This window comes from Hyperolius riggenbachi, chromosome 3 (assembly GCF_040937935.1).
Source record: "Hyperolius riggenbachi isolate aHypRig1 chromosome 3, aHypRig1.pri, whole genome shotgun sequence".
NCBI lineage: Eukaryota > Metazoa > Chordata > Amphibia > Anura > Hyperoliidae > Hyperolius > Hyperolius riggenbachi.
The window spans coordinates 405,255,531-405,280,120 of NC_090648.1; positions in this window are offsets into that span (position 1 = coordinate 405,255,531).

Sequence of the window (24,590 nt, forward strand, 5' to 3'; positions counted from 1 at the left end):
AAGATCTAAATGACATGAGTATGTCCTTGATAAATGCTTGGGTAGCTGGAGTGTCAGTCGCAGGGAAGGCCTCCATTACTTGTGAGCCCGACAAGATAGGGAATGAGGCGGGGGAAAAGCTTACCCGCTCCTCTAGTGGATCTCTCCTGGGTCTAGATTTGGCAGGGCTGTCTGAGGGAGAGGGGTTCTCCTTTTGGGCTTCCTCTGCGTTGTTCGCCGAATCCTCGGTGTGCAGAGGAGCAGCATGTTGTGTGGCCGCGTTAGAGCCGGCGCCATCTTGGGCCTGTGCGGGGCGGCGGTTGCCGCAAGGCTGGAAGAAATCCGAGAGTTTCCGCGGTGGCTGCGGAGATTTCTTCCACTTGTTGGTGCTGGCAATGTCCATGGCTTCTCCCTCTGCCATCCTGGAAGAAAATCGCCGCAAGTAAGGGATGCTTTGGGTCGCTTTCCCTGCACTAAAGCGGGAGCTCGCTTACAGTGCGTCCGTCTCCTCTGCTGCGTAGGCCACGCCCCCTGCCTTTCTGTTATTTTTATCGTTACCTATGACAATGGCCTCTGCTGAGTGGTCCTTCTCAAAACTGAAACTTATCAAGAGCTTTTTGCGCAGTACAATGTCAGACCAAAGGCTTTCTGGGCTTGCGATACTCAGCATCGAAAATGTAAGAGCTAAAGCCTTAGATCTAGACCACATTGTGGATACGTTTGCAGAATTAAAAGCACATAAACGTGCTTTATAATTTGGTATTCTGAGTGAGTATACTAGTTTAAACGGTTTTACAAGTTTTCTTCTTTCTTACGTTGAAGAAAGTCAGTTCATGCATGTGTTACACCACCTGTTGTGGTGAAAAGAAGCAGAATTCCATTGAAGAAAGTCAGTTCATGCATGTGTTACACCACCTGTTGTGGTGAAAAGAAGCAGAATTCCAGCTAAATGTTTCAGCCTAATCATACTTTAATCTGGTATTCATTTAATAATCCTAATACTTTCAGTATAAAAACTGATCTGTCAGTTGTCTGTCAGTTGTCCTATATTCACGCCTCCCCTGCATAGTAGATTTCAAAATAAAGCCTAAAAGGCTTACAAGTTTCCAGAAATGTAATAAGTACAATTGCATTTAGCTATAAGATGAAATAGTAAAATAATTTCAAAGGGAGGTAAATGAATGGAATTGCTCAGGAATATGCTGTCTGATGCTGGGAATACATGATGCAATTTCCTGCCCGATCGATGGGTTAACGGACGGGAAGTTGGATGGTGTGTACATGTCAATAACACAATCAATTTTTGAACAGAAGCAGATCGGACATGACAGAAATAATCGTCCAATTCCCATCGTTCAGGTGGGAAATTGAATTGTGTATTCCTATTATGAGCGTTCATAAAGATGCTCATGTAACAAACCAGCTACAGCTAATGGTGTCAGTTATCTAGCTTAAAAATGTTGCAGGGGAGTGTAAATTGCAAGACAAATTGGACAACATTGCACATGTGTAAGTCTGTTAGGCGGTAGTTGTGTTTCAATCGTTTCAGTTCAGCATGAAAGGTAACCAGAAGTGAGAGAAATGAAGGCTGCCATTAAACCATGCATATTACCTCTAACATTTAGCCAGAGACACTGAACAAAGCATGTAGATCAGGTGCTCTGACTGAAGTGGGACTGGATTAGGTGCATGCTTGTTTCAGGTGTGTGATGCAGACACTACTAATGCCAGAGAGATCAGCAGGACAGCCAGGCAACTGTTTTTGTTTAATAAGGCAGGCTCCATATCCCTCACGGTAGATACCATTTGAGTCCATTGACTCGTTAAATATTCTTCTTGTCTTGCTGTTTACAGCTGCATTACACTCATTTGCACAATTTGTAAAGCTATTGAGATATATAGCTCTTGGCTGGGGGATAGGGGTAGTGTTGGGCGAACAGTGTTCGCCACTGTTCGGGTTCTGCAGAACATCACCCTGTTCGGGTGATGTTCGAGTTCGGCCGAACATCTGATGGTGTTCGGCCAAACTGTTCGGCCATATGGCCGAACTAAGAGCGCATGGCCGAACGTTCCCCGAACGTTCGGCTAGCGCTGTGATTGGCCGAACGGGTCACGTGTGGTGTTGGGCGAACATCTAGATGTTCGGGTTCGGGCCGAACATGGTCGCGATGTTCGGGTGTTCGAGCCGAACTCCGAACATAATGGAAGTCAATGGGGACCCGAACTTTCGTGCTTTGTAAGGCCTCCTTACATGCTACATACCCCATATTTACAGGGTATGTGCACCTTGGGAGTGGGTACAAGAGGAAAAATAAATTTAGCAAAAAGAGCTTATAGTTTTTGAGAAAATCGATTTTAAATTTTCAAAGGGAAAACTGTCTTTTAAATGCAGGAAATGGTTTTCTTTGCACAGGTAACATGCTTTTTGTCGGCATGCAGTCATAAATGTAATACAGATAAGAGGTTCCAGGAAAAGGGACCGGTAACGCTAACCCAGCAGCAGCACACGTGATGTAACAGGAGGAGGGCGGCGCAGGAGGAGAAGGCCACGCTTTGAGACACAACAACCCAGGCCTTGCATGAGGACAAGAAGCGTGCGGATAGCAATTTGCATTTTGTCGCCATGCAGTCATAAATGTAATACAGATGAGAGGTTCAATAAACAATAAACAGTAATTGGTGTTGTCCAGAATGCTCACAATGCGTGGGTCGCGTTCAATGCAGTCCTAGGCCGAAGAGGTCATAGCCTAGGGTCACAAAAACATGTTTATTTGGGCAATTTCAATGGTGGCGAGTCTGACGTACATAATTCGCAGCAATGGCCGTTAGCAATGTCTGAATCTCACGAAATGTCTCATGCAGGTAGAAGACATATTGTTAGACTTGGGCTCCAAAGATGGGTTCCCTACATCTCTGCAAACCAGAGTTACAGGGCTCCAAATTTGGTAAAATCCCCCATAGGCTTTCATTGGGCCTCCTATTTACAGTTCCAAAATCTCACATCTTTTCAAAGGGCAATTGCTCAGCAGTGGCAAATTTTCTAGCATTGTAGGGACCCTTAGGGGGAACATGACTGGTGAGTTTCGGGCCCCTAGGCCAAAGAGGTCATAGCCTAGGGTCACAAAAACCTGTTTATTTGGGCAATTTCAATGGTAGTGATGCTGACGTACATAAATCTCAGCCATGGCCGTTAGCAACGTCTGAATTTCACGAAATGTCTCATGCAGGTAGAAGACATATTGTTAGACTTGGATTCCAAAGATGGGGTCCCTACATCTCTGCAAACCAGAGTTACAGGGGTGCAAAATTGGTAAAATCCCCCATAGGCTTTCATTGCCTCCCTATTTCACTTTCCAAAATCTCACATCTTTTCAAAGGGCAATTGCTCAGCAGTGGCAAATTTTCTAGCATTGTAGGGACCCTTAGGGGGAACATGACTGGTGAGTTTCGGGCCCCTAGGCCAAAGAGGTCATAGCCTAGGGTCACAAAAACCTGTTTATTTGGGCAATTTCAATGGTAGTGATGCTGACGTACATAAATCTCAGCCATGGCCGTTAGCAACGTCTGAATTTCACGAAATGTCTCATGCAGGTAGAAGACATATTGTTAGACTTGGATTCCAAAGATGGGGTCCCTACATCTCTGCAAACCAGAGTTACAGGGGTCCAAAATTGGTAAAATCCCCCATAGGCTTTCATTGCCTCCCTATTTCACTTTCCAAAATCTCACATCTTTTCAAAGGGCAATTGCTCAGCAGTGGCAAATTTTCTAGCATTGTAGGGACCCTTAGGGGGAACATAACTGGTGAGTTTCGGGCCCCTAGGCCAAAGAGGTCATATCCTAGGGTCACAAAAACCTGTTTATTTGGGCAATTTCAATGGTAGTGATGCTGACGTACATAAATCTCAGCCATGGCCGTTAGCAACGTCTGAATTTCACGAAATGTCTCATGCAGGTAGAAGACATATTGTTAGACTTGGATTCCAAAGATAGAGGGTCCCTATATCTCTGCAAACCAGAGTTACAGGGGTGCAAAATTGGTAAAATCCCCCATAGGCTTTCATTGCCTCCCTATTTCACTTTCCAAAATCTCACATCTTTTCAAAGGGCAATGGCTCAGCAGTACCAAATTTTCTAGCATTGTAGGGACTCTTAGGGGGATCATGACTGGTGAGTTTTGCAACTGCTGAGCCATTGCCCTTTGAAATGGTGTAAGATTTTGGAACGGTAAATAGTAGGCCCAATGAAAGCCTATGGGGGATTTTACCAATTCTGGACCCCTGTAACTCTGGTTTGCAGAGATGTAGGGACCCCATCTTTGGAATCCAAGTCTAACAATATGTCTTCTACCTGCATGAGACATTTCGTGAGATTCAGACGTTGCTAACGGCCATTGCTGCGATTTATGTACGTCAGACTCGCCACCATTGAAATTGCCCAAATAAACAGGTTTTTGTGACCCTAGGCTATGACCTCTTCGGCCTAGGACTGCATTGAACGCGACCCACGCATTGTGCGCATTCTGGACAACACCAATTACTGTTTATTGTTTATTGAACCTCTCATCTGTATTACATTTATGACTGTATACAGGCAAGTAGATATAAGAGCGAGTGCACACCAATGCCTTAAAACTTATTTGCAAATATAACAGCGGTGCAACATCCGGATGAAAAACAGCTTATGTCTATAACATTGTGGAGAGAAAAAGAAATATCCAGGAGCTACTCGCCATAGTTTACTTCAGTAAAAATTCAACTTTTAATGCAATTCTTCCAATAAAACTTGTTCCAAAGGTAAAAGGCAAAAAACAGCAATACTTATCAGACAGGAGGTAGTACAATTGGTGCGGAGGCAGGTCGACGATCGTTTCGCCCCTCTATGAGGGCTTTCTCGAGACCATCTACCCCCTCAGTGAATCCCCACTCTTATATACCGGGTGGCCACTCCCTCCCAATCAATCGCAGGCCAATGGCAGCAACTCACCTCCCTGGCACACCTGTATGGCATGAGTGGTGTCCGTCCAACCTCCAATCAGCCACTGAGTAACTTCCTATCAGCGGAGCACGCCGTGCGCTCCACTCACGCTGGCGCATAACATAGCGGAGCGCATCCCTGCGCGTCATCTGTCCCGCACCGCTCGTCGTCTATTGGGGCCGTCAAATGACGTCATCCCGTACGAGTCACTCAGACGCGTGGACGCATAGGGGTCTGGGACGGGTTGCTGCCATCTTGTGGACCTTATACAAACTACATCCACATTACGTAAATCTTAAAATCCGCATCAGTACAGATCCACCAACCTGGCCTGGAGGCAAATCATAGCCACCTCATGGCCGCTAAACTAACTACATTGACACTGTGTAGTGGTAAAGTCCACACAGTGCGGGGCCTACATCTCAGTCACCCACAAATGCACTCAGGACTAAGTACAAACAGCCTGCGATCTGACTGGGGTTCATATTCCCCAATCCTACAAGAGTGGGGCACACCAAAAGGCACACAAACATCATAGAAACTATTAAAAACAATATAACAGTCATTTAAGTATTTCTTAAAAATGAGCTATGCTAAACATCAATTAACGAGACCTCAATGAGGACAGATACAGAAGAAACCTCCTGCTATGTATCCTCTATATCATTAGTCTAATGAGTATTTTAAAGAACACACTATGTACATACACCTTAATGAACATACTACATTTATAATTATATATGAACAGACCTCTGATCTTAAGATCAAGTGATTGGGAACAAAAGCAACCAAAACACAAGTCCAAGATCCACATCATCGGTCTCCGTTACATCAAGGAAAGAGGAAAAAGAAGGGGTTATATATAACACTCACGACGGCCCGTTGGGTGACATCTAAACATCCCCATATGCCTTACGATCATAGTGTTAGAAATCATCAATCACAAAAACATCCCCATATCAATCCGATCGTTGAACCCTGATGGACCCTCTGTCCCCAATCTGATAATCCATCTACTCTCCAGCTGTACCAATTTCTCATCCCCATTAATCCCCCCTCTCCTATTCTGTACCACCTTGTCTATCCCAAAAAATTTAAGACACTCGGGGTTGCCCCCATGTTGGTTTCTAACGTGCTCAATAAGTCTCTTGGCTCTCTTGCCACTCTCTATGGACCTAAAGTGCTCTGAGACGTTTCCCCCATGGTAGTTTTACCTATGTACATTAAGTTACAGGGACAGACTACTGCATAAACTACCATTTCTGTACGGCAGTTGAAAAATTGCTGGGTTTTATAAGTGCTATTCAAAAAGGAAAACCACTTTCCCTGCTTCAGATAACTACAATACATACATCTATTGCACATAAAATTTCCCAAAACTCTAGATCGATTGAGCCAAGTCCTAGTCTGCTCTGTTCTATACTCGCTCTTCACTAAGTAATCTTTTAAACTTTTACATCTTTTGAATGAGATGCACGGGGGTTGAGAGCACTTCTCCTTCAATAAGGGGTCAGACCTCAATAGGCCCCAATTCCTTTTGATTGCTCCTGCAATATGATCACCCAGAGGAGAATGGGAAAATGTGCATAAAGAAACATTTTTTTCTGGTTTTCTCCTTTTTCTTTAAGAGAGTTTTTCTATCCAATCCCTCAGCTCTCACCAATGCCGAGTTCAATACATCTTCCTTGTATCCGCGGGCCTTAAATCTCTTTTTTACTTCCAACATTTGTTGTCTGCCCATTTCTGGAATCGTATTGTTACGTTTCATACGCACTATCTGGCTATATGGCAAGCTTTCCTTTAATCGGCTTGGGTGGAAGCTCTCACCGTGCAATACCATGTTAGATGCTGTGGCCCTTCTGTATGTAGTTGTAATGACTTAATTCTCTATTATACTTAGTTTTAAATCAAGGAAGTCCAATTCCAATCCTCCCCAATTAGAGGTGAGATGTAAATTGATGTCGTTGTCATTCAGTGTTTCCATCCATTCCTGGAACTCAACTTTATTCCCCGCCCAGACCACAAGGATGTCGTCAATGTATCTGGCCCAGAGGCGGACCCGAGCGGCACCCCCACCCCTCCCGGAAAATACCTGCTCGAGTTCCCAGTGCCCCATGAAGAGGTTGGCAAACGTGGGGGCCACTGGGGTCCCCATCGCAGTGCCAACCTCCTGATGGTACCACCGCCCGTCGAAGAGGAAGGAATTGCCGGTCAGGACCGCCTCCAGGCCAGACAGCACAAACGAATTTTCCTCGGGACTCTCCTGCAGAAGTGGTAAAAATGACTTGACTGCTGCCAGTCCGTCATTATGTCTTATTCTACTGTAGAGGGAGGTGACATCAATGCTAACTAGTGCATACCCCTCCCTCCATTCAAACCCCCGAAGCCTGTTCAGGACATCTGTGGAATCCAACAGAAAAGAGGGAAGTGCCTCAACCAAGGGTCTAAGCTTAAAGTCCAGGAACTGGGATAAACATTCAAACACTGACCCTATTGCCGAGCAAATAGGGCGCCCAGGGGGGCATTCCATATTTTTATGCACTTTTGGAATGCAGTACCATACGGGTTTCCTTGGGTTTGCCGGGATCAATTTATTCGCGGATGTTCTGCTCATTATGCCCGCCTCCACTGCTCCTTTGAGTAGACCTCTTAATTTCCTCATATGGCCTTCTGTCGGGTCCATCCGCAATTTTCTATAAGTAATCCCATCCTCCAATTGTTTAAGGCATTCCTCCTCATACATTAATCTCGGCCACAATACAATGTTTCCACCCTTGTCGGATGGTTTCACTAAAACATCTTTTTGATTTTGCAACCATTTGAGGGATTTCTTTTCCCCCACTGTAAGATTCTGTGTTGATTTAGGATAAATAAGGGCTCTAACTTCTTGCCTAACTTTGTTATAAAAAACCTCCAGGGCAGACCCTGGGGTGATTTGGGGATTGAATTTTGATGCAGGTCCAATATGTGAGGGAACCTCTAATCCTTTACTAGAAAATACTGTGTTATTTTCATCATGATCCTCACAAATATCTCTAATCCAAGTTTGCTCTGTGTCTGAAAATTCAGCACTCAAAATCAACGGAATTGGTACCCTGGTAGGGGGAGACGGTTCCTTATAAAAACCCAACTTCTTCTGTGATTCAAAATAGCGATGACAAGCTATCTTTCTAACATTTTTGAACAATTCTATTTCAAATTCAACCTCCTCAAATTCACTGTTAGGGCAAAAATTAAGTCCCTTGCGTAGCAGTGAAACACAGGCAGTGGCGGACACAGGCAGCAGTGGGCCCCTGTGCAAAATATCAATTGTGGGCCCCCCTGACCTGCGCCCAAAAATGGGTGCAGCTATAACCTGCGGCGCGCTTCGCAAAAAACGGGCGTGGATAGAACCTGCGGCGCATAGCGCCGCGGCAAAAAATGGGCGTGGCAATGACCGGATAAGGGCGGAGCTAACTGTAATTTAAAGTGATCCCGGGGTGAGAGTGATATGGAGGCTGCCATATTTATTTCCTTTTAAACAATACTAGTTGCCTGGCGGCCCTGCTGATCTATTTGGCTGCAGTAATAAACTGAATTACACCAGCAACAAGCATGCAGCTTAATCTTCTCAGTTCTGACAATATTGTCAGAAACCCCTGACCTGCTGCATGCTTGTTCAGGGTCTATGGTTGAAAGAATAAGAGGCAGAGGACCAGAACGGCAACCAGGCAACTGGTATTGCTTAAAAGGAGAGAAATATGGCAGCCTCAATATTATTCTCACCTCAGGTTCCCTTGAAAAGTGCAACGCAAAGACAGTGGGCCCAAGTTTTGGTGACCCTTTCCCCAGAAAATTCACATAATTGTGCAGGTTTTCTCAAGAAAATACACATAATGTGAGCAGATTTGCCCAGAAAATACATTCAATCATGTCGGCAGATTTGCCCAGAAAATACGTGCAATGATGTCGGCAGATATGCCCAGAAAATACGTGCAATGATGTCGGCAGATATGCCCAGAAAATACGTGCAATGATGTCGGCAGATATGCCCAGAAAATACGTGCAATCATGTCGGCAGATATGCCCAGAAAATACGTGCAATCATGTCGGCAGATATGCCCAGAAAATACGTGCAATCATGTCGGCAGATATGCCCAGAAAATACGTGCAATCATGTCGGCAGATATGCCCAGAAAATACGTGCAATCATGTCGGCAGATATGCCCAGAAAATACGTGCAATCATGTCGGCAGATATGCTCAGAAAATACGTGCAATCATGTTGGCAGATATGCCCAGAAAATACGTGCAATCATGTCGGCAGATATGCCCAGAAAATACGTGCAATCATGTCGGCAGATATGCCCAGAAAATACGTGCAATCATGTCGGCAGATATGCCCAGAAAATACCTGCAATCATGTCGGCAGATATGCCCAGAAAATACCTGCAATCATGTCGGCAGATATGCCCAGAAAATACCTGCAATCATGTCGGCAGATATGCCCAGAAAATACATGCAATCATGTCGGCAGATTTGCCCAGAAAACACATGCAATCATGTAGCAAATTTGCCCAGAACATACATGCAATCATGTGACAGACCTGCCCAGAACATACACCTGCTAAAATAAATAATAAAAAAAAAAACATTTACTCACCTGCAGCAGCAGACCTCCTGTCCCAGCCTCCATCCGGCGCGCAGCTCCCATGGGTGGTTGGGTGGATAGGTAGCCTGGTGGGTAGGTAGGCAGCCGGGTGGGTAGGTAGGTAGCCCTTAGCCGGGTGGGTAAGTAGCCTGGTGGGTGGCTGGGTAGCCGGGTGGGTAGCCTGGTGGGTGGCTGGGTAGGCGGGTGGGTAGGTAGCCTGGTGGGTGGGTAGGTGGGTGGTTAGGTAGCTGGGTGGGTGGGTAGGTAGCCTGGTGGGTTGGTAGGTAGCCTGGTGGGTAGGTAGGTAGCCGGGTGGGTGTGTAGGTAGCCGGGTGGGTGGTTAGGTAGCCGGGTGGGTAGGTAGCCGGGTGGGTGGGTAGGTAGCCGGGTGGGTAGGTAGGTATCCGGGTGGGTGGGTAGGTAGCCGGGTGGGTAGGTAGCCAGGTAGATAGCCGGCAGGGTGGTTAGGTAGCCGGGTGGGTAGGTAGCCAGGTAGATAGCCGGGTGGGTAGCTAGGTAGCCGGGTGGGTAGGTAGCCGGCAGGGTGGTTAGGTAGCCGGGTGGGTAGCTAGGTAGCCGGGTGGGTAGGTAGCCGGGTGGGTAGGTAGCCAGGTAGATAGCCGGCAGGGTGGTTAGGTAGCCGGGTGGGTAGCTAGGTAGCCGGGTGGGTAGGTAGCCAGGTAGATAGCCGGCAGGGTGGTCAGGTAGCCGGGTGGGTAGCTAGGTAGCCGGGTGGGTAGGTAGCCAGGTAGGTAGCCGGCAGGGTGGTTAGGTAGCCGGGTGGGTAGCTAGGTAGCCGGGTGGGTAGGTAGCCGGGTGGGTAGGTAGCCAGGTAGATAGCCGGCAGGGTGGTTAGGTAGCCGGGTGGGTAGCTAGGTAGCCGGGTGGGTGGGTAGGTAGCCTGGTTAGGTAGCCGGGTAGGTAGCCGGGTAGGTAGCCGGGTGGATGGTTAGGTAGCGGGGTAGGTAGCCGGGTGGGTGGGTAAGGTAGCCGGGTGGGTAGCTATCCGGGTGGGGGGCCCGACTCCTATCCTCCCTCACTCACCTCGGGGCCCCCCTCCCGGTATGCGCTGCAGCCGGCGGGAGAGCAGAAAATACAGGAAGTCTCCGGCCGGGGCTGCAGCAGACGCTAGAGGCAGCTGCTGCTTAGTTTCCGATATGTCTCCAAAGTTGGAGACCAAGCGGCAGCTGCCGCCCCGGCCGGAGACTTCTTGTATTTTCCGCTCTCCCGCCGCATGAGGGGGGGGGGGCGAGGTGAGGGGGGAGGACAGGAGTTGGGCCCCCCAGGTTAAAAAAAAAAATAAATAAAAAAAAAAATAAATAAAAAAAAAAAAACCTGCAATACTTAATGGGCCCCTGAAGCAGCAGAACTTCAGGGGCCCTCGTGCGGCGGCACGGCCTGCACGGCCGTATGTCCGCCACTGAACACAGGATTCATCCAATTCCAGATTCGAGAGGTTAATAATGTCTAGTTTTTGTCGTTCCTGTTCCTCTGGGAGCGTCTCAATTCCTTCTGTTCCCACGATATTTGCTGTTTCTTGAGGATGCCTTTTCCCTTCCCCACACTTTTTGGATCTCTTGCGCCGCCTACTGCGCCTAACTCGTCTTCTTCTCCTAAAGGGATATCCTCCTCAGAACATACTTCCTCCTCTAAACTTGTGTTGGGACTACTTGGCCACGTGGATTGTGGGAAGCTATCCCCTGATTCATTTACAGGTTTTTTAGGATGTTTAGGGTTCTTCTTTGGACCTTGTGGTTTTGGTTTTCCTTTTGGTGGATTACCTTTGGGTGGGATTCCTTTAGGTGGATTCCTTGGTCTACCCTTTGGGTAATAACCCCCACTTCCTCTTGGTTTAAATCCACTCTCATTCCCCCCACGCCAATCAAAGGCCTGTTTATATTCATAATCCAGCTTATCTCTCAGAAACTTATCATTTTTTTTCTTTTTTAACTTGCTCTTGAACATTGATGAGCTGTTTTTCAAACTTTTTAAGGCATTCTTCATGGTGTGACTCACTAGATTTCACGGTAATAGCTTGAGCTTATTGATTTCTTGTTCAATTTCTTCATAATCCAGCTCATTTTCCTCTAGAACCACCTCCTGAAATCTCATTGTAAACTCCTGCATAAGCTCTTCACATTTCACTTTAGATGACTGTCTGACCCTTGCCTGGGCCAGTTTTTTGATGATTCGTATGCCCCTCGGGGCCCTCCGCACCTCTTTGTACTGTTTAAGGAAGACTATAGTCCAGTACTTCCTAACCTCCTTCTCCAGGGCACATAGCAGCTTTCTCTCTAGCACTGGTAGTTCAAAGGTCAAAAAAGACAGCTCCACTTTCTTTTCAAATAATGTTGCTACGTCCTGACGCCCTGCGGCCAACGCTGCGTGAGCCATTGCAAACATACAGTATGCTGGGTGCATTCAGCTTAACAGTTCAATAGTATGCACAATATACAGGCAAGTAGATATAAGAGCGAGTGCACACCAATGCCTTAAAACTTATTTGCAAATATAACAGCGGTGCAACATCCGGATGAAAAACAGCTTATGTCTATAACATTGTGGAGAGAAAAAGAAATATCCAGGAGCTACTCGCCATAGTTTACTTCAGTAAAAATTCAACTTTTAATGCAATACACATAAATTACATTTATGACTGCATGGCGACAAAATGCAAATTGCTATCCGCACGCTTCTTGTCCTCATGCAAGGCCTGGGTTGTTGTGTCTCAAAACGTGGCCTTCTCCTCCTGCGCCGCCCTCCTCCTGTTCCATCACGTGTGCTGCTGCTGGGTTAGCGTTACCGGTCCCTTTTCCAGGAACCTCTTATCTGTATTACATTTATGACTGCATGCCGACAAAAAGCATGTTACCTGTGCAAAGAAAACAGACATTTCCCGCATTTAAAAGACAGTTTTCCATTTGAAACTTTAAAATCGATTTTCTCAAAAACTATAAGCTCTTTTTGCTATTTTTTTTCCTCTTGTACCCACTCCCAAGGTGCACATACCCTGTAAATTTGGGGTATGTAGCATGTAAGGAGGCTTTACAAAGCACGAAAGTTCGGGTCCCCATTGACTTCCATTATGTTCGGAGTTCGGCTCGAACACCCGAACATCGCGGCCATGTTCAGCCTGTTCGGCCCGAACCGGAACATCTAGATGTTCGCCCAACACTAGATAGGGGACCCAAAAGAGTTTAGACCTGCACTAAAGATAAATTCTATTCATATGGCAGCTGTACACAGAGATGGCAAAATAAGTGAACAGGTGTACAAGAAATGCAGTAATGCTGTTTTTTTTTTCTTTTTTTCCCCTAAATGTAGATTACATATTCAACATGTTTGTTGATTCGCTGTTCACCGTTGAGTGTTTTACTGTTTATGGGGTTTAAAACTGATTTCATGGAGGAAGAGCAACTAACTACAGTTTAAAGTAAGTATAAGTAGTGGGTAGTATTGTGTGTTTAGATTACATCTTATATAGGTAGAGAAAAACAACGTTTTGTAAAAAATAATACCTTTTAATGGCTAACTAGTAGAGTTAAATGATGCAAGCTTTCTCTTCTAGTCCCCTTCTTCAGGCGTATTTCCATATGTTAGCTGAAGTAAAACACTGATGCAGATAAATGGTAAACACGAAGATGACAGTTGTGCTGGTTACTGTTTATCCGTTAGGTGTCAGGTGATCAGCAGGTTGGAGCCAGTGAGCTAGTGCAACCATACATGAAATCCAGCAGGTTTCTACAGATCATGAAGCCAAATCAATCATGTTACATAAGGTGTCATGAATCCTGTTCCACAATTTAAACCTTCTGTTAATGTCTTGAACATTTTCATACATTTGAACTCAGAAAATGTGTTTAGATTACATCTTAAATCTTATCCCTTTCCTTTTAAAGGTAATGTTTAGTGATATGTCAAGAAGTTAAAAAGAAAAAGGCAAGTCTGCGAAGATGACACTTCTCAACTAGTGAACATACAGGCCTTACAAGTAAGTCTAATGACTGACACACACACACACACACACACACACACACTTAATTTAAAATACTATTACTAATTTTTTTTTTTTTTTTAATTTTTCCTGTTTTTCAGATTTGACACTATCGGTTACGGTTTTTCATTTTTCATTCATTAAAATGTTCATATACTGTACTTCTCTGGTTTTTCCTTTGAGTTTTGTATTGTCATTGTGGTGGGAGATCTTGGATGGGTGTGGGGGTGTTAGGTCTTGGAGGGGTGTGGGCATGTTGGGGTGGAGGGTTCTGGAGGAATGTTTGGGTGGGAGGTCCAAGAGGTGTGTTGGGTTGGAAGGGCGTTGGGGGGGCCCATACAAAACAATTGCTATGGGGCCCAGTCATTTCTAGCTACGCCCCTGATGATTAGTGTTTTAAAAGGTTTTATAAGAGTGTAATTGATATAGTCTGAGGTTGTTCATAATAAAGGAATTTTTGTATGTGACAAGCGAGGCCTGGGCTAACTTATTTTTTGGTGTTTTTTTGCAGATTCATGGTATCTGAGTTGAAGGCCCGCAATCAATCGGTGCATCTGCAGTGCACATTTTTCATGCAGTGCAGTTAGATTTCCGAGTTGATATGTCAATGGAAGACCAATGTATATTTTGTGAAATCTGTGCGGTGGTGGTAACCAGTTTTCAGGCTCCCACTCCGGACCGGAATCAAACCCTGATTCCCTGGCCATTACCCGTGGTCACTCACAATGGCAGACTTGCCCTCCATAAAAGATTCTCGTTGCAGGTACTGAACAGCAAGCAGAACAAGTATTTAAAAAAATAGATGTAAGCTTTAACAATGGTAGAGAAAGAACCATTGAAAGTTTATAAGGCAGTCAGATATTACCTGACATCCCTGAGTGAGGAAGAGCAATCTCGCCATGGTGCACACCAGTCCAGCACGGCCGTCACTATGCAAACAGCTGTTTGCGGTGCGTTACACAGTGAGTTTGGTGTGTCAGTGTGAAGCAGTACTCTAATTACACTCCCTGATTGATGTACACACATGCAAGATGTTTTAAACCACTTTAGGCCTGCAATTTAGCATTCAATGTGATTTCTGCCCTTAAAACGCTGCTTTGCGTCAAATCCAGATTTTTTTCCCCGGGACTTTTACATGTATCCCACTCCGCCATGCCCCCCTCCAGGTGTTAGACCCCTTGAAACATCTTTTCCATCACTTTTGTGGCCAGCATAAATGTTTCTAGTTTTCAAAGTTCACCTCCCCATTGAAGTCTATTGCGGTCCGCGAAAGTTTGCGCAAATCAAACGTTTGGCGAGGGTTGTGTGTGTATTATATATATATATATATATATATATATATATATATATATATATATATATATATATATATACACATATATATATATATATATATATATATATATACATACATATATATACATACATATATATACATATATATATATATATATATATATATATATATATATATATATATATATATACACACACACACACACACACACACACACACACACACACACACACACACACACGTTTATTTTGGGGGAGGGGAGAAAAAGGAGGAAGAAAAAGGGGATGGGGAAGGGGTTGGATAGGATGCGGGGGTGAGCGAAGGGGGTTTACTTGTGCACTCAATAGGTGAGCTGGTATCTATAAATAGGAGGCCATCTCATATGCATTAAATGAATGCTCTTGCATGTGCAGGTTTAAAAGCTAGTAAAATGTGTGAGAAAAAAAGAAGTGGACATACCTATAGGTGGTGAAGTGATACAACAAGTGTTTAAATATGGATTAAATAAGGTGGTCAAACGTACCCAATGTGGTCCGGTACATAGCATGGCACCTCTGTGCCGGGCTAGGTTGTACTGGGGTTTTTATACTATGCTAATCCCCTATTAGGGGGAAATTAGCCAATGGGAAAGAGGGTGTGTTCGTGTGCATCATCAGCACGGGCCGTCGCTGGGGATGATGTCACACGGATATCTAATGAAGCTCTCAGAGTGAGGGCTGGTGGGGGCAGAATTAGCATTTTTATGCTGCTTGTTAAAATAACAAGCTGGAATTTTTGTGCACCCGGCCAAATATATTGGTTAATGCTGGCTGCATGTTGTGGAAGGTTGGTCATGGTTGTTTAGGGCCTATTTAGGGAGATACCTATTTATGAATAAGAAATATATAGTGTATATGAAATAAAGCGAAAATATAAATATAAGTATAAAACATTGGGGATAAATGCAGTGGTAAAAATTAAGAACATAATGATGTTTGTATAAAAAATAAATAATACCTGATTAAAGCATCATTGATAAATGAAATGGAAATGGAAATGGAAAATGATAAATAACATAAAATCATATGACTTAAGACCAATAGGTCAATAAAATTGGGAAAATAATATATTCGCAGATAATCAAAAATTGTGCAACATGGCAGATGAAAGATTTATACACTGTGTCCAACTGTTGGGTGGGATCCCATGAACACCACTTTAGACCAGTAGTTTAAAAAGTCTAAAAAGTTTAAAAATCCAACAGTCTAAAAAGGGTCTAAAAAAGTAAAAAAAGAATAAAAAAATAGGTGAGAAAGGCAAGAAATTAAAAAAACAGTATAGGAAACATTGAATATAATCAACATAACAATATATATATAAATAAGAAAGGGGACCATAAAAAGCGGAGTAGTGAAGTGCATTTGTATAGTTTTTCTAGCTGCTCATTGAGCCCGCTAGGTGTAAGGGTATTTAGTAACTGAATCCAGTACATTTCACGTTTCAGATTTTCGAAGGCATCTTGGAGTGCATGATCAATGTTCTCAATGAGGGTGATACGAATCCGGGTTGCTATTATGTGTAGAGGTGAAGTGTCTCGACAAGCTGTGTAATGGAAAGGTTTTAAGGATGTTTCTTTTGTGCTGCCCAACCCTACTTCACACTTTTTTTGTAGTGCGACCTACATATTGCAGCTGGCAGGGACAAGATATTAGATAAATGACATAAGAAGAATCGCAGGTAATGTAATTTTTAATTTTTAATTCTACTTTGGTAGAAGTAGATTTAACCTCCTTGTCGGTTATCCCAAGCTCAGCTCAGGGTAACCTGCGTAGGAGGATTTCTCAGGCCCCGCTGGGCCGATTTGCATAATTTTTTTTGTTACATGCAGCTAGCACTTTGCTAACTGCTTGTAACATTCCATCGCCGCCGCTCGTCGCTGAATCCGCCTATATACGTTGCGCCGCCCCCCCCTCCAGACCCCTTGCGCAGCCTGGCCAATCAGTGCCAGGCAGCGCTGAGGGGTGGAATGGGATTCCCTCTGATGTCCCGACGTCCATGACGTCGGTGACGTCATCCCGCCCCGTCGCCATGGCGACCGGGGAAGCTCAGCAGGAAATCCCGTTCTGAACGGTATTTCCTGCTTACTCCGATCGCCGGAAGCAATCGGAGTGGCTGCAGAGCTGCCGCTGCTCAGCGGCTATCATGTAGCGAGAACTGGGCTCGCCACATGATTTAAAAAAATAAAAATACAAAAAAAGTGCTGCGCTGCCCCCTTGCCGGCGGGAATTGGACCGGCAAGGGGGTTAAAGGTGGGGGTGGTTGAGACAAATTGACAAGCTTGGCATCTAAGGTTGTGACAAGGGACGGAGCCTGGTAGTTTTAAATTTTAATTTTTTTGCGGTAGTGGTGGGGTATGGACGTGGTCGGCTCGGGGCCAGAATGTTCTAAAGATTTGGAGCTCTTTTGAATGTCAGGGCTGGAGTGTTTGGTAGAAGAGGTAAAAGGTAGGGGTCCACTCTGAGAGCTTCATTAGATATGCGTGTGACATCATCCCCAGCGACGGCCCATGCTGATGATGCACACGAACACACTCTCTTTCCCATTGGCTAATTACCCCCTAATAGGGGATTAACATAGTATAAAAAGCACAATATACAATCCACTGCGCTTTTCTCAGGCACCTAGAAAATAGCTACACATAGTGTAATACTGCTTCAGAGTTCAATTTTCACCATAAGTCCGTGTACAAGTGACCAACGGTGCAAAAACACTGTGCTCCCACCACCTCATAAATTAAGAGGCTCACCAGATGTAGACCACCTAACATCAGGTGGAAATTACGCTCTATCCGTATGTATCACCCCGCACATTAGTGAACATACCCAGCATCAGCTTGTAAAATAGGCCTTTTTAATAGAACAAAGATAAAACTTCATTGCGCAGTATGTCTGCTCAAATACAACTCAACTGCGCTTCTCGCGCACTCCAACAACTTACAAGATTTAAAATAATATGGTGTGTTACAGCGGTGGATCCCCCAGGCCTGGCATCTACCGTTTCCTTCTCCAATTCGCGGCGTCCCACATTCTCCGGCCGTGCGCTCCCACCTGGTTCCTTCCGCGTTCCACCCTCACCATACGAAGTGCGCATCAGACACCTGATAATGTCAAACATTAAATAACACGCTTCACCTCACATATGATAAATACCTGCGTTGCGCCACATAACCTGGGGTTCAAATGAGCCCCAGATACATGATAAAGACTTGAGTGTAGTGTACTATTGGTTAGTGCCTATAAGTGCCAGTGCACATAAACAATAAAAGTGAAACCAACGTAAAGTGCTAGAGTATAAAGGTATATGCTCATGAAAAAAATCAGCAAGTGACAAATGGTATGGGTATAGATGATATGGCAAGCATAACAAATGAAAAATAAAAAGGAAGGCCACAGTGGGCTGTAATACTACACCGGGTCAACGTTGCAGTGAGGAGCAGCAGTATATCCAGGTGGAGGGAGTAAGTAAGTATAAGCCACCCAAAAGGGCAGTGGCAGGTTATCTTCAAAGAGAAACAGCAGGCATATATATTAGCAATGATTATTCACAGAACTTGTATAACAATGTCAAACTTTAGCAAGAGGCAAGAAATAAAAATAGGAAAATGAAGAAAGATGGGGAAGGCAATCATAAGTGTCCATTTTCTATTAGAGATGGACCGAACGGTTCCAAGCAAACTTTGGGTGGTCCGCGTTCGCCGGTAGACTTTTGTGGAAGTTTGGTTCGCCCCCATAATGCTCCATTACGGTTAACTTTGACCCTCTACATCAAAGTCAGCAGGCACATTGTCGCCTATCAGACTACACTCACTCCTGGAGCCCCACCCCCCTTATAAAAGGCAAGGTTGTCTGGCATTTTTACTCACTCGTCTGTCTACAGTAATTAGTGAAGGGACAGCTGCTGACAGACTCTGCTAGGGGAAGCTTAGTTAGGCTCTTGTAGGCGTGTTAGCTTGCTCCTGGCTATATTGAAATTCCTTATATAGCACCCCACAACAGCTCCTTTCCCTCACTCCCTCTGAAGGAGGATCTTGTCTTCCAGGGATTTGTAGGATATCAAAAGCACGCTCACATACATTGGCCAGGAATCAAACCCAGGTCAACTGCTTGGAGGGCAGCTATGCTCACCACTATACCACCAACACTACAGGCTGAAGCCAGCCTAGCTGGCCTGGGAAGGATGAAAAGCTAGGTGGCCATGCACCATTCCTGCTAAACTAAAGCTTACTTGTGTCTTACAATGCATTGGCTTAAGACTTTACTAAATCCAATGCTCCAATATGGGGAAGCTTCTCTGTTTGCTGTTTTTTTTTGTTTTGTTTTTTTTAAGTGTAGTGTCACAGTTCATTCATCTCTTCAACTACAAGAAAGGACCAGGAGTAGTCTTAGCTACCATAATATCTATGTCACGGCAGGGCCCTTATTACACTTTCTCTTACAGGGCTATGGAAACCGTTTTGCCCATGCGATAAAGCGAGGTGCAAAAATGAAATCATGCCTAGCAGAGGATGGTTTCGATCCATCAACCTCTGGGTTATGGGCCCAGCACACTTCCACTGCACCACTCTGCTTACATTTGTATACAATCTTCAAGTTTAAGAAGGGTACATTAGTTGAAATAGTTACAATACAATCTATATTAGTTGATGATCGAGAAAGTCAACCTGTGAATCTGAGATAGTAGATGTTAGATGAATGTTCAAAGAGTTGTTATTAAGGACATCAATAAACTCCCGACACAGTTCCCTTGGGCCATCCCAAAATAATATAATGTTATTGATAAATCGATGCCATCCTATAATATGGAGTTGGTAATCTTCCAGTTCATTCCCAAAAACCACCTCCCTCTTCCACCAACCCAGGAAAAGCCTAGCATATGAGGGCGCACACCGAGCCCCCATTGCTGTTCCTGCCACCTGTCGATAAAATTGGCGATCAAAGGTGAAGTAGTTAAATTTTAAAATAAATACCAGTAACTGTAATACCAAATGATTACTAGGGCCGTGGTCAGAGCCCTCCATCTCTAGAAAGTATCGGGCTGCCCGCAGCCCAAGTTCATGGGGTGTGTGTGGTGGAAAAACAATACCCTCTAATTGGTTTAAAAGATGTGTGGAATATCTTACATATGAATTTAAACTCACCACATGTGGTTGTAAGTAGGTATCAATGAAGTTGCAGCATTTTTCAGTCAATCCGCCAATGCCGGAGACTATATGTCTTCCCGGGGGGTACTGTAAGTTTTTGTGGATCTTTGGGAGCAAATACAGGGTGGGGATTACCGGCTTGTCCACTGTGAGATAAAGTAATTCCTTGGGGATAATGATGCCCTTCCTTAAGGCTTCAAGTAAAATTGTATCCAATTTGCGCTTGTAAACCTCTGTGGGATCTGATGGCAGGGGACAATAATAAGCCCGATTGTTAAGCTGTCGTTTGGCCTCTTTGCAATACATGTGTTCTGGCCAGATAACAATGTTCCCGCCTTTATCGGCTTCTTTTATAATCAGTGATATGTTATTATATATTTGATCAGTGCGCTCCTCAGTAAGTAAATCTTAATCAATATTGGTAAGATCTGCGTCCGGTCGGATCGCTGTTCCTCAAACTGTGTGTGTCACACTGCATACAAACTTTCTACTGAATGGAAACAGCGCTCAACAACCAGTATAATATAATATACAGAGAGATTTAACACTAAAAAGTCCACAACACCCTCAGTAGGTGTGATCCATAGGTATCCAGTAGGGAGTCCAACCAATAAATCTTCACATACAGTTCATGACAATAATGATATATTCTTACCGGAACAATAGGCCAACCATTAGAGATTAGCTTTCACGTTTTTGGACCATGCCAGCAAACGAACTCCTCCACTGATACAAGGCTCCTCAGACGTGGGTGTACATGTCATATGAAAAGAGACACAGCAATAGTGTGATACCGTTACAGAGCATACACTGTCCAGCACCACCAGTGCTCCCACTCCACTCACCGTCCGGTGCTGTAGGAGCCGGTCAGACGCTGGATTGCCTCGAGGATTGTTTTATATGCGCATTTTAAATGGATGTTTGTAAGTGCATTTGCTTTTTTTGATACGTTTTATTAAATGGAATTACGCTATGTTACACCTGTTTGAGCCCTAGATCATTTTTTTGCTGATACAAGAGAAAGCCATTAAACAAGCTAAAGCTGCTGGTCTGTGAAGGGTCGGCCAAATTATCTGGTGAGAGGCTTGATCACATAGCTGGTGGAGGCACTTAGGGTGATCTGTGAGTGGAGTGGGAGCACTGGTGGTGCTGGACAGTGTATGCTCTGTAACGGTATCACACTATTGCTGTGTCTCTTTTCATATGACATGTACACCCACGTCTGAGGAGCCTTGTATCAGTGGAGGAGTTCGTTTGCTGGCATGGTCCAAAAACGTGAAAGCTAATCTCTAATGGTTGGTCTATTGTTCCGGTGAGAATATATCATTATTGTCATGAACTGTATGTGAAGATTTATTGGTTGGACTACCTACTGGATACCTATGGATCACACCTACTGAGGGTGTTGTGGACTTTTTAGTGTTAAATCTCTCTGTATATTATATTATACTGGTTGTTGAGCGCTGTTTCCATTCAGTAGAAAGTGATTTGTTATTAGCCAAGCCCCTTAGGGCAGTAGATTCTGAGTATATAGGCGAGGGATCACTGAACTTACCAAGCCAATTTGAGTTCCAATAATTAGTTCTAAAGGTTTTGGAATCAATAAAATGACAACAGTGCCCACATTTATGCACCTGCCTAATTTTGTTTAAACAATTACACACTTTCTGTAAATCCAATAAACTAAATTTCACTTCTCAAATATCACTGTGTGTTTCTCCTATATGATATATTTAACTGACTTTTTGTATCATAATAACCAACGATTTATAGAAAAAAATCATGGCAATTAACGAGGTTGCCCAAACTTTCGCACCCCACTGTATATACAATTACTCATAGGCCCTAAACCCCTAAACAGGTAGAGATGAGGAAAGGTGCCACTTTTGTGGCTACTTATAGCAGAGAATTTGCTAAAACTACTCAGATTGCTCAGAAATACTAACCTGTATTTCATACGGAGAACAAGATCAATAGGGTTTTTGACCAGGGTTGCAAATTCAGTTTGAGAGGAGCAGCTACTTTTGATTCATTTTAGTCCTCCGGTTTGTTTGAAATGGCTCCTGGAACATCTCAAGCAACTTGGCTGAGACATGTGTGCGTTTCCCATATGTAAATATTTACATTTACATCTACTCTACTACAAACCACCCACTGAGACAAAGAATTGTGGGTCGGCTTACCACTAATATCTCCAAGGTAGCTAAATTTTTTCTATGTGTAGATAAAGGTGATATAAGAAATAAAACAGTAAAAAACACTTGGGTACATGATGGGCTTAATGTCAGGTGGGATTTTAATTATTTCCTTTATGCACATTTATAGGCATTCATTAATCCCTCTTTTACATTGTGGATATAACCCGTCAGATATTTTTTTGTGAGCCTACGGGCTTGATTCACAAAAGAGTGCTAACTGTTAGTACGGCCGTTTTCGCAAATTTTCGTGAATTTTCGCATTTTTTTGTGCACAATGAACCGTTTCCATGCACAAACGTGGATTTTCGCATAAAATCGTTATCGTTTTGCGTGAAAATTCGTATTTGCGCTCGAAAACGATAACGAATCCCCCCCAACATGTTTTGTCAGTTACATCAGAGGCTTGGGTCTGGATGCTTCCCTGAGCAATATATGGGCAAAGACCCCGCCCCTCTTCCCATTACTAGGCCTTCTTTCATCTGACCGCCATGGTGCATAGACGTGCCTGTGCTTCCAGGAGCATGTGTCAACAACCTCTCTTTGCCACAAGCATGAGTGCACACTGTGTAAATACATCTGTGCCTCTTTAAGTGCATGCATCAGCACCTCCTCATTGCCATGGTCCTACATCAATGGATCTAAATAGTGCATGCAGTGGATTGGCCCCCAGCTGTCCACACGCATCTAGCCACCCATGAGTTGCCTAAGCCATCACCTCAACTAACTCTGCAGGCTCAGGCCACCCATCCTCCATATTTTAAGGGGATATTTCTTTAATCCAGGACCCATACTATATAGAGTTAAAGGGGAACACTTTCCACAGTTCTAACTCCCATTTATAGGGGTACCCATTTTCAGCTGTTTATAAACATGAGACCCGTTTACAGTAAAATATACTAAACTATTCTAACAATCACTTAGTTGCATCTTGCCTTATAGTCATGGTAACATTTTACAGCTTTCTCTCGCTCCTACCTAAGACAGCCACAACTGGTCACTAGAGATGGCGCGAACCTCAGATTTTGGGTTCGCGAACGCAAACTTCCACAAAAGTCTGGGAACCGGACAATGGGCAATGGGCAGACGAACTTTAAAAACTACAAACACCGTTTCTGGCCACAAAAGTGATGGAAAAGATGTTTCAAGGGGTCTAACACCTGGAGGGGGGCATGGCGGAGTGGAATACACACCAAGGGCTTGATTCACAAAAGAGTGCTGTTAGCACTGCCGATTTTGCGCAAAGATCATGCATTTTTGTGCACAATTAAACGTTTTTGCGTGCAAATGCGAATTTTCATGCAAAAACGTTATCATTTTGCGCGAAAAATTGCGTTTGAGCATGAAAACGTTTGATTGCGCGTGAAAATTCGCAATCGCGCGCAAACGCGAAAATTCACGTGAAAACGGCCGTGCTAACAGTTAGCACTCTTTTGTGAATCAAGCCCAAAGTGCTTGAAAACATCTTGTGTGTGTAGACATGGATCAGGTAGTGTAAGTAGTATATTGTTTCGCACTAACAGACCAAACTCACTATTTAATAACGGACCGCCACAAAGGATTGTCATTAGTTGACACTCCCAGGACATACACTGTCAGTCCTCTCGGCAGCAATGTTTGTGTAGTCTGTAGTAGAAAAATGAAGCCGGCACACCTCACAGTTCTGGGTGCTTGATGTAGTGACAAGGCAGTGCAGCTCAATTCATAAAACTGTAGCGTACATCAGCACACCAGTCTTAATTATAATGCGAAGCACATTTATTGTGCATTATTCCACTTAAACATCTGACAATTGTTTCAGGGGCCACACAGGGTCCCCCTTTCTCAAGGCATGGTGTGCTGATGTACTCTATAGTTTAATGTCTGTGTAGTGATGGCCGTCAAGAAGTACTACAAGGTAAATCATGCGCTGTTCCCATTCAGTGACATGCTTTGTTGTGTGGGGAAAACAAATTAATTGTAACCCACTGCTACTTAGTAGCATAGCACTTCAGCTTCCACACCAGGATATTATGGATGGATGGAAGCTGTACCTTGTGGCATCTCTCTCCACTGGTTCCACTAGGTGCACACTGCTACTTAGTAGAATTTTAGCTTCCACATCAGGATAGTATGGATGGATGGGTGGAAGCTATACCTTGTGGCATCTCTCTCCACTAGTTCCACTAGGTACCTGCTGCTACTTAGCAGCACTGCCAGAGAAGATTGTGATGTACAGAGATCATGGAGTGTCAGATGGACAGCTCAGCACAGTTCAGAATTAGGAGATCCCGCAGTTACAGACCTGCGTTGGTACTTTTGAAAATGATTACCCTCGCATAATTATCATCATAGTACAGA